General features: G+C 47.1%; 1 pseudogene; it reads right to left on the minus strand.

Annotated features, from left to right (window-relative positions):
- Positions 1-619: 619 nt before the first annotated feature.
- LOC145537752 (MYND-type zinc finger-containing chromatin reader ZMYND8-like) overlaps positions 620-8,421 on the minus strand; it is a 27,076-nt pseudogene continuing 19,274 nt past the window's right edge.

An 8,421-nucleotide genomic window follows, 5' to 3' on the forward strand; every position in this document is an offset into this window, starting at 1 on the left:
AGAGAGCTTCCCATTGAAAACATGGTAACATAGTACTTGAAAGGGGCCAGTGGGTGCATGTGATGTGTCCATAGCAGCACTAAATTCTGTGCTGGAAATTCTTGATCCCAATGTGCTGTGTACAGACGTACAAATGGAAACAGCTCACAGGGTGTCACAGAGGAGGAGCTGTGCACCGTAAAACAACCCCTGTGCCCTCTCTGTACCCCTGTGACAGACTGGCTGGGTGACCATCCTTTCTCCAGCATCCAAACATTCCTTTTGTTGTTGGGTGTGTCTTTTGTTTTGTTTTTCTCTTTCTCTTTATCTCTCTCTCTCTTTTTTTTTTTAATAAGTTAAAGTTAGTACAAGTGTGAAAAGGGGAAGGTACTCTAGGCTTGATGACAGCCACAAATTGTGTATTATTTACATCTAAAGCAAAGGTTTCATGTGGGTGGAAGAGTCCTCAGTCAAGGATAATGCAAGACATGAAATAATGTGCCCTGCCCTCCATGCCAGTTGCAGAGGCCAAGTCAGAGGGTGGCAGTCCTCCATCTCATGTTTCTTTGCCGTTTCAGATTTCCCAGGTGCCTGAGTTGTTTCCCTCCATGGAGTGGGTGGCTTGTGTCCTGGCATGTCCCTAGGTACAGAACGTGTCCCGGTGGGACTCTTTCAGGATGAGGCTCTTTGAACTGGTACCAGTGTTCTGCTCAGAGCGGGTGGAGCTTTGCTTCTGCTCACTGCCGCTCCAGCAAGTGGATTTACTGCTCTGGGAATGGTCTGGGAGGGGGAAAGCCAAGGGGAAAAGGAGATTTAGCATGCCTTCCCATCCCCTTCTACTTGATATGCACCTGCTTCCCCAGGAAGCCACCTTCCCCTCCCAACTCTCCAACACACAGGGGGAAAATCCTGCCATCATTTACTGACCTGAATTTTTGGGTCTTTAAGGATTTAACAAGAGCTGGTTGGAAAAACAGAAGGGCTTCGTGCTCGGAGAAAATAAAGATGAGTGGGGAAACATACTAACGTATCGAGAAAGGTTTCTTATGCAGTAATTGGGACCAGGCACTCTTACTGCATGTGTAGACACAAAGAACCCCAGGCTCTTGTTATATTTAACCTTGGGCACCAAGAAAGGCACTGAGATTTGGTGTTCAATCTACTTAATTCTGTTAATGGAGTTTGTTTCATCACTGTATAGGCAACTTGAAAGCAGAATTATACCTCAACCAGCCAAAGGAAAAGAAGTGAGGACCAGAATGATTAAGCCCACCTGGGCTTAATGGTTAACCCCACCTGGCTCCCAGGATGGACAAGCTAATGGATCAACAGAAGGATGAAAGACCCACAGTAAGGGCTAAGGGAGTTTCAAGGACATGTGCACCATAAGGAGCTACATCGTGGATGAGTAAGATGTGAGGACACTGAAGGAAGAGCCAAATGAGGTGTCTGTCCAGTGGGGAGACACCCAGCCTGCAGGCTCAGCGGGATGGCCGACTCTGAGAGACCTGCCAGCACATCACTAAGATCTCATCATATGTTAGATCATTTACCAAGTTCAGACAGATTGGGACACAACTTTTTTTTCTTTTTTTTAACTTCTTGAGGTGGGATGATAATATTTGAACACAAGAAGTCGACTGTCAAACTTAGAGACAGAATCAGAGTGGGGGAACAAGGGACCAGATCATCACCTAGAAGAGAAAGTACTCTTATTATTGCCTAGTGATACGCAGGTTGTGTTTGGTTCTGAGCTCTGGTTCTGAAAGGGAAGCAGCAAAGACAGTGATAAGGATCTCCCAAATCACATATTCACTCAGGAGAGAACACACCCTCATCACTTGCATCTATGGCCCAAAGGGAGTGCTACTGTGGTGGACAGAGCTGGGGTCCAGGGTGGAGCTCTCTTAGGGTTCTTGAATCCAAATCCACCCCTTCTTAAACATTCTTCTCTACTTGTGACACCTACATTGTTAGTCCTCTGGAAGGTCGGTGATGGAGCTGGTCATCACGACGCAGAAACTGACAACAATATACTCAAGTCACATCGAATCTCCCCAGCTCTGCTGAAGGCGGAGACCAGCTAGGCAGCAGGGCTTAGCTTACTTAGCACAGAAGCCACATCCCGGAGCCAGGCCACCTGAGTAAGTGCAGAGCCTAACCTCTCCCGTGGACAGGACAGGGCACGCTGGCTGATTCAGCCAGTCACTGCGGAGGAAATGGGTGTTAATCCAGGACTCATCATGAAAAGAGCAAGGATGAAGCCCCTTCAAGAAGCCAGATCTGGAATTCCCTGGCTGTTCAGTGGTTAGGACCTGGTGCTTTCACTGTCAAGGGTGCAGGTTCAATGCCTACATGGGGAACTAAGATCTCATGAGCTGCTTAGCATGGTCAATAAATAAATAAAATAAAATAAAAACAGGAGAGAGAGAGAGAGAGAGACAGAGGCCAGACCATCCATCCTCTCTCTCTCATTTCCTACTGCTGCTTCCAATGGCCATCAGGAGCACAGCGAGGAAGAAACCAGGCAAAGCCAAGACCCATCACTCAGGAAAAGGCATGCTCACAAAGAAAACACACACACACACAGTCACTCAAGAGACGAGCACACTGCCTGCTGGGAAAAGATCCCCGTTGGCTGCCATGAAGTTGGTTCATACTTCCACTTCTGTGCTGGGTAGTTTGGGTGAGGCTGGCGCTCTGTGATGTTTGGGGGCAGAGGCAGGTGATTTGTCACACCTGTTGCTAACTAAAGAGACAGCAAGGCAACCTCAGAGACTGGCTGAGGGCTAGAGTATGGAAGAGAGCTCGAGTCCATACAACCCCACCAGCTCTCTATCCTGCTGTCCAACAGGCTACTGATCTTAGCACTGGAGAACTGCTGGGTCAGTGTTGCCATTTTCCAACTTGAGGCATTCATAGAAGACTAAGGCTTTTACAAATGTATATTAAACCATGAACTAAGATCTCTGGACGCTGCACGAGATTACAGGTGGAAATAAGGCATACCATGATGTAAAAGCCATACATTCCCAGAAGTTTGAAAGCAAATTTCCTTCAGAACCACTCTGCCAAGAGCTTAGTTCATCCAGGGAAACTGGAGGCGCTGGCTCCACCACACTTAGGTGGCAAGGCTCCATCAAAGGAACCTAGATTATTTAGGGTAAATATAATCTTGAATCGACTGCCAAGGCTAATGACAGATCAGGAAAGAGTATTATGGAGGTGCATGGAGTGAGAAGAGTTGAGGAAGGAGCCACAGGTGAGATTTCAGTGGACCACACCTCAGCCATGACGGTAGGACACAGACACATACTTATTTGAAATGGAAGAGCCCAAAATGTGTGACATGAAAAGTGTCTCAAGAAAACAACTGTTATGGCAAAGAATTTGGCAGGGAAATGGTTGAAGATATGAGAGCAGTGAGCGGGGAGAAGAAACACGCAGGGAAAAGTAAGGCTGTACAGAGATGGAAATGTAATCACAGTGCACTAGTTGACTCTGAGACAAACAGAACGACCATAATGATGGACACACAGATGGTCATCTGGCCACATTTATGACTCAGCCAACAGCCAGAACTGAGACGGACCAACTACAGTTATAGAATAGAATGCACAAGTTCTCTCCACCTTGGTGATGGGAAATCAGAGCAGGAAGATGGAAAAGTCTGAAAATGACAATGGAGGAGAGGTGAGGGAGGAAATGTGCACCAAGAGAGGGGTCCAGAGACAGTTTCCTCCAGCTGGAGAACATGAACTAAGGAATAAGTGTTGTATTGGAGCAAGGAAGCCCATAGAGCACGTCAAACAGTGACAGAGTGGTCTGGGAGAGAGGGGAGAAGAGAGGTGGTAAGTGACCCCGATTCTCATCTTCTCAAGTGAGAAGTCAACACGCAATGTCTAGATAAAGTCAAGAAACAGAAATATGAGGAAACAAGTTATCTATAAATAAGTACAGGGTGCAAAAAATAGCCATGAAGACTGGGACGAGGAATTGTTTTCCCCTGTATGATTTTATTTTCTCTGACTACACATATCCCGTTGTATCAGGGATGGCACAGGGGATTCATTCCACGACCCACCATGGACACCAGATTCCATGGAAACTTAGTCTCACGGTCAGCCCTCCATATCCACATCCACAGATTCAACCAGCTACAGATTGTGTAGCAATGTATTCATTACAGGAAAATAAATCCACTCAGACTTGGACCTGCACAGTCCAAACCCATGTTGTTCAAGGGACAACTCGATATGCATGCATCACTTTAAACTCTTCAGCTGAAGAGACAAGTGAACAGGAAAGGCATATGGACACCCCAAGGAAGTTCCTATCTCCTATTTAACCTTTCTTTCTCTCAACTAGACCCTCATCTTAACCAGCCTGTTTCCAGAAGCTGATAAAGAGCACAGGAACCTCCATGTTTGTAACGTTCAGCTTTCCTCCCGCTTCCACCTCCACTGTCAGCAAGCAGTGAGCACAAACAGAAGTCCGGAGGCATATGAGGAATGACAAAATGAGCTGGTCTGTCTACTTTGACATAAGCCTTCAGCCAGATGGCTGTGGAGTGCAAACAGGGGGAAATGAACAGGCATGAGCTCACAGTCCTGATGAGTCCTCCAGGAACCTCCGGCTCAGCTCACACTCTAGAATAATCCTTAAACACTCCCTCATGAATGCTGACAATTTGGGTTCCTTCCCTCCCTCCCCCATAGTCATCAGGCTCCCTGAGATGTTCTTCTCCCCACTCCAGCCTCTGCACCAACTCACCAGCATCTCTAGACTCTTACTTCCTCTCTCCATCCTCCCTTTGTATCCTCTCACACACTAGGGTGCTTCAGGTCGGGGGGTCAACCAATGATGGTCCACAGGCCAAATCCAGCCCAATGCCTGCTTTCCCAAGGGCAAGTTCACTGCAGCACAGGAACATCTCTTTATGTGCCATCTCTGGCTGCTTTCACCTGACAACGGCAGTTCTGATAAAGACGGGTGGTCCAACAAGCCCCGGGCCAAGAAACACCTCATCCACCTCACGACTGGGAGATGCTGTATCTCCCAACCACGTTTGTACATGCAAGCCTCCTTGTCACACCAGATTCCATACCCCACAGCATCACCAATCCTCATCTTCCCATGTGGATGACACCACTTGGCTACTCCAAATCCCCAGCAGGGCTCCCTGCCTGCAGCAGTGTTTTCCCAACTTGAACCCTTCCCCCGGCCAACCACCTCCATGGCTTTGACACTTCCCATGTCCCCCTACTTATGGCTCAGCTGGTGTTCCTAAACTCACATTCCACTTAACTCAAACAGAAACTCTATCAACACCAAAAGCAGGAAATCAGAATACCTGCGCTACACAGACGGCAACTCCACAAATCAACATAATGAACACCCAACTGTAGCAGAAAACTCGAGGTGGGTGCTGCGCTGCTGTTGAAGTCTGAAGTCTGCTCTGCCATTGTTAAAAAGAGAAGCTAGAAGAAGGGATGAGGAAGACACTCAGCTCCAAACTCAACGTGTCCTCCAGATGCAGTCACAAGACCCTAGTGAGAGTGAGAAGGGAATTGACAGGCGGTTCAGCCATACTTCCATGCCTATACATGTTCGTATTCCCCCTATAATCAGCTCATGCCACTCTCCCATCTTTTCTGATGGACCTAAACCCCGCTTCCAGTGCCACTGGGAAACCTCCAGCCACCCTAACAAGATACATCATTTCTTACTCTAAGTACTCAATATGCAGAAACTAACTAACAAAGAAAATTTGGTTTTCAGCTGAAGAGAATAATCTGGGAGAGAGAAAGACCCTGGAGCTGAAGGACCCTGAAAGAAGCAGAATTGTTCTCACTGAGAATGAACCATTTTAGAATGCCCTAAAACTTATTTGAGAGGGTGCAGGGGAAAGCCTAAAGAACACAGCTCAAATTCCACAGAAGAGAACTAGAAAAGTTAGTGCCAGATAATCTCCCCAAAACAGCCTGCCAGCTTATTCCTTGAGAGGAAAAATTTCTACAGAAAGATCACTTCTGTAGAAATGCTTTTCTCCTCTGAAGGCCTCCACGGACTGTGGGTGCTGGTACCTCAGGGACGGATTCACACAGTTTAATTTACTATGGTCATTTCTGAGGGCAGAAGAACTGTCCAAACCAAGTGTAGTTTCTACCCCTCCCCAGTTCAACAATAGAAACTCTCTCTGTCTTAGATTCAGAACTGAAAAAAACAAACACAACACAGCAAAAAACAAAAAACAAACAAAAAACCCCACAAAACTCACACAAATAAGGTAAATTCTCGACTTGGAGAAATGCCTCAAAGCTGCTTGCTCAGCTATCCCTCACCTCTACTGACCAGCCCAGGGTTCCCTCAAAGATCACTAAGGAACCACAGTTTGCAAACCACGTCCCTGAACCCTTCAGGCTCCCCTGGAGGAGATGGCTCCCCTCTGCCCCTGTGGAACATGAGAGTACATACAACCATCAGGGGGCCATTTACCAGAGTCTATCTTGGAGCATAAGAGAAAGGAGAGGGTATTTCCCTGGACCCAGAGAGGTCAAGGATCTAGAAACACAGAAAGAGACAGATGGAGCCAAGGCACTGTGTTAAACAGGGCCTCCCCCCTACCCCACCCCAGGGAAGCCCGGGGATCCATGCGGGTGCTCATCACAGCCCCGACAACACCTTCACGCCCTCTGCCTGGCATGCTCAGGGAGGGAAGGCCAGACCAGTCAGTGTGGCCTAAGCCCTGTGCCCTTTTCTGCTCCATCTCCCTGGACACAGAACTAGGGAGGTCCCTTACTCAATGCTAGAGCCTCAGGTTCAAGAACACTGCTTGTCAACTCCCCCCTCTCTGACCTATTCCACTCTCTGGATTTCTACCCTATCCCCAAAGGATGTACAGCCATCCCCTAGGACCCAAGGTGGAATGGTTCCAGGACCTCCCAAGGATACTAAAATCCAAGGACGTGCAAGTTCCTTATATAAAATGCCCTAGAAGGATGAATACAACTATGCCTTTGTATCCAACGGTTTCACATTCACGTATTCAACCAAACAGAGATGGAATTTTGGTTGGTTGCATGTACACATGAGAAATCCATGGATAGAGAAGGCTGCCTATATATTAAATCATATTATATCAATTCACTTTTATTCCACAATAACCTCTTCCTAGTCAATGATATCAATGAAGTCAAAGAGGTTTGACTTCTGGGATGAATTGATGTTTTTCCCTGATGCACATGAATTAAAATCATAATGATTACAAATGTAAAAAATGACCAGTGTGTCCTCTAAAATAAGTCTGCATGCAATCCATATGGCACCCCCTGGGAAAATAAGAAATTTGACGTCTGTGTCCAATATGACAGTCACCAGCCACCCATGGCTATTGCATCTACATTAATTATCATTAAATTGATTTAATTAAATTAACCTGAAATCCAAGTTTTGGTCACACTATCCCCAGTTCAAGTGCTCATAGTTCAAGTGCCACATGAGGCTGGTCGGAGGTTCTCACAATGGGCAGAGGGGATGTAGAACATTCCCATCATCACAGAAGGTTCTACTAGACCACACTTGCCCTCAACACACACCTGGGGAGAAGAAGCCCTGCAGAGACTCTGTCACCTCTACATGCAGCCTGAAGACAGACAACTTCCCACATCACGGGAATCACCGTGGCATTGGGAGTGGGCTCCTCTGAGATTCTGCTTGGCCCTAGGTGTGTGCGATGGATACTCACCGAGCCACTGTCCTTGCATTTCTCAGCTAGCGTCCTCTTCGCGTTCAAGGCACTGGTTTCCAGGGGGGCTGTCTGAGTTTCGGAGGAGGTGCCCTGGGATAACTTATCAATGTTTCCGTGTTCACCTCGGGGTCTACTTCCTGCTGAGGGGTGGTAGTTGAGTGCAGAAGGGGACAGAAGTCACATATACACCGAGCATAGTAGTTCCCAGGACTGCGGGGAACCCTGCTCTGTGCAAACCACCATGTGTTAAGACATACCAACCAGCTCCACCCAGGTTACAGTGTGGGCCCTGAATAGCTGGATCGAAGCCTTCCCAGACACAGGAATTCCAGACTGTGTGTGAAAATATGTTCATTTTTAAGAGTGAGAGAGAAGAGTGAAAAGGTTGGCTGAAAGCTCAACATTCAGAAAACTAAGATCACGGCAACTGGTCCCATCACTTCATAGGAAATGGATGGGGAAACAGTGTCAGACTTTTTTTTTGTGGGGCTACAAAATCACTGAAGATGGTGATTGCAGCCATGAAATTAAAAGACCCTTATTCCTTGGAAGGAAACTTATGACGAACCTAGAGAGCATATTAAAAAACAGAGACATTACTTTGCCAACCAAAGTCCATCTAGTCAAGGCTATGGTTTTTCCAGTAGTCATGAATGAATGGGAGAGTTGGACTGTGACGAAACCTGAGCCCC

The sequence above is a fragment of the Giraffa tippelskirchi genome, chromosome Y (genome assembly GCF_054371585.1).
Source record: "Giraffa tippelskirchi isolate mGirTip1 chromosome Y, T2T-mGirTip1v1.2.pri, whole genome shotgun sequence".
Taxonomy (NCBI): Eukaryota; Metazoa; Chordata; class Mammalia; order Artiodactyla; family Giraffidae; genus Giraffa; species Giraffa tippelskirchi.